This window comes from Cebidichthys violaceus, unplaced genomic scaffold, assembly GCF_023349555.1.
Source record: "Cebidichthys violaceus isolate CVI_PGR_0920_01 unplaced genomic scaffold, fCebVio1.0.p SCAF_1, whole genome shotgun sequence".
Lineage (NCBI taxonomy): Eukaryota > Metazoa > Chordata > Actinopteri > Perciformes > Stichaeidae > Cebidichthys > Cebidichthys violaceus.
The window spans coordinates 2,475,413-2,478,220 of NW_027176262.1; the positions used below are offsets into that span (position 1 = coordinate 2,475,413).

The window sequence follows — 2,808 nt, forward strand, 5'->3', positions numbered from 1 at the left end:
TAAGGCGCTGACATAACTCTATTAACCTCAATGACTTCCCAAAATGTGTTTATCACTTTAACCGTGTTATGACTCATCTTATGCCGGATGTATTTTATACATTTTGCATGTGCACGGTCTTAAGTTATGATCTTTAAACAATAAGAGAAAAGATATTAAATTGCACTTTTGGAGAACAGCGCGTGCCTGGTGGTGGACAGAGCAGTTGAAACGGCTGCATGCACGCAGGGTACCGTGTGTGTCCGGGCTCACAAAGACAGCGACTGATATGATTTCAAACTTTTTGGTGGCATAAACTCGTGGTGCGTAAAGACGCAGACCCGGCAGCTGCTGCTGCTGCTGCTGTGCAAAATAAAGAAAATCTGCTTTTTGATATTTAGTTTTTTAGCTAAATCGCGATGTATTCCAGTGGCGTTAGATACATGTTATCCGTCGAATCATCACCAACGACGCAAACAAGCTTCGTAGAAACTGCAACATCATAAATCCACGCCTGCTACTCTCAATTGGGACACTTCGTCCTTCTGTAAAGTGGACAGTTATTAACTCAGCATGTCAACTTCAGTCACGTGCAAGACCGACAGACCGGCTCAGCATCCACGCGTCCAATTCAATCATCTATTCCTCTCTTTTAGTGGCAGCTGGCCGACGGACGCGTCTCATTACTGACCATAATAAAACTTCTGGTCCCGCGCTGTGACACGTGAAGAAAAGACCCAACACGTACGAGTGTCCGCTGCTACAGACGTGACTCCCAAGTACACGTATGGACAGCTTTCTCCTTCAGCAGCATGAATCAACGTGGGTTTAGTCTAGGAGCCGTGAGCGGTGCCATGGACCCGTGCAGGTTATTTATATCCATGGCTGATCAGAGGTGCGGAGAGCCCCGCAGCGACGCAAACTTGTGCACAAATAGAGAGACCATACCTGTGGCGGGTAGATGACAAATATCCCCCCCTGGGTGGAAGCGTGAGAGGCGCCTTGGCTCTGAGTGTGCAGACAGCGGAGGTCCAGTCCACTGCAGGTCCGACCAGGATTATCCCTGTTCCCCCTCCGGAGATCGACCTACACTCTAACACACACACACACACGCGCGCGCTGGGATCCGCACCGCGTTCTGCCGCCGCTGCAGCTCACAGCCTCCGATGTATGGAGGGGAGGGAGGGAGAGAGAGAGAGAGAGAGAGAGAGAGAGGAGGGAGGAGGGGGTCCCTCATTAACACACACCTCTACACTCACACACACACACACACACACACACACACACACACACACACACACACACACACCTCTACACTCACACACACACTCACACACACACACACACACACACACACACACACACACACCTCTACACTCACACACACACACACACACACACACACACACACACACACACACACACACACACACACACACACACACAGTCACACGAGTTAAACAGATGTTAATCCTTGTCCACTGGCTGTCCTTTTTTTATTATTATTCTCTTTCATTTCATTTAAATTGGTATTTGTGTCATGTGATTAAGAAGCCGAATGCACATTTTATAACATTATTCAATATTTGTTTGTGTAAATACTTCTGCTTGCATTGTTATTGTTATCGCTGTTTTTTTAAGAAGACGATTGACTTCAAATGGAGACTTTTGATGCTCAATTCAGCATCCAAACATCCTCAGCTGGTTATATAAGACGTCCTGCACATAAAGGCTTACTATATACTGTATATATATATATATATATATATATATATATATATATATATATATATATATATATATATAATCCCATAATAATCCACACCTCACAACACTGTACCTGTATGGACATGATGCATAAATGAAGAAACATCTGAATACATATGAACACATGAATATATGAAGAGCCAGCAGCTCAGAGAGAGAACATCAACCCATTCCTAAATGAATGAGTCTATTCCACTGATTAATATTATTGGGCTGCAACATTTTATGATTCTACCAAATCACCGAGTCCATTTCTTTAATAAATCTTCCGTCGCTAAACATCCCCTACGGAACCATTAATCTCCACGTAGCCTGAAAGTCACACAAACCGAACTAATCAAAACCAAAAGGTCGACTAAATATTATCATGCAAATCGGTCGGGCAACTAACTGACCATTTTATTACCGCGACCCTGTTCAGTGACGAGCTGATGAGGGGGAGGACTGCTGGTCCATTCTGGAGACTGTAACCACAAATATACTATTTTTAAACCTTCTGTTTACTCACTGAGAAAATAGAAAAAACTGCAACACAAAAAATAATGATCGCAGGGAAGACGACCCAAGTTTATCTTAGAGTTACTGTGGTCAGCAGGTCAAACATGTAGGAGGGAACAGACACAGGAAGGAATGGTTGGCAACATGCTGTGGGGATTGTGGGTAGTGAGGGACATGTGAGCAAGAAGAGTAGGGTCTGGTGACTGGCAAAGATGGGGGAGAGGGGATCGTAGCTATGGTGGGGAGTAAACGAGGAAAAAACAGGACGCAAAAGCACACATTAGGCTGTGGTTATTTCAACCCAAACCACCATCTTTTCTTAAACCTAACTGAGTAGTTTTGTTGCCTAAACCTAACTAAGTAGTTTTGTTGTCTAAACCTAACTAAGTAGTTTTGTTGTCTAAACCTAACTAAGTAGTTTTGTTGTCTAAACCTAACTAAGTAGTTTTGTTGCCTAAACCTAACTAAGTAGTTTTGTTGTCTAAACCTAACTAAGTAGTTTTGTTGTCTAAACCTAACTAAGTAGTTTAGTTGTCTAAACCTCACTAAGTAGGTTTGTTGCCT

General features: G+C 43.5%; 1 protein-coding gene across 1 annotated transcript in view; it reads right to left on the minus strand.

Moving 5' to 3' along the window:
* LOC137869025 (endothelin-converting enzyme-like 1) overlaps positions 1 to 1,087 on the minus strand; it is a 48,690-nt gene extending 47,603 nt beyond the window's left edge. Inside the window, exon 1 of the mRNA XM_068706117.1 lies at positions 928 to 1,087. The gene's annotated coding sequence lies outside the window, so the exon portion shown is untranslated. The remainder of the gene's footprint in view (positions 1 to 927) is intronic.
* Between the last annotated feature and the right edge of the window lie 1,721 nt (positions 1,088 to 2,808).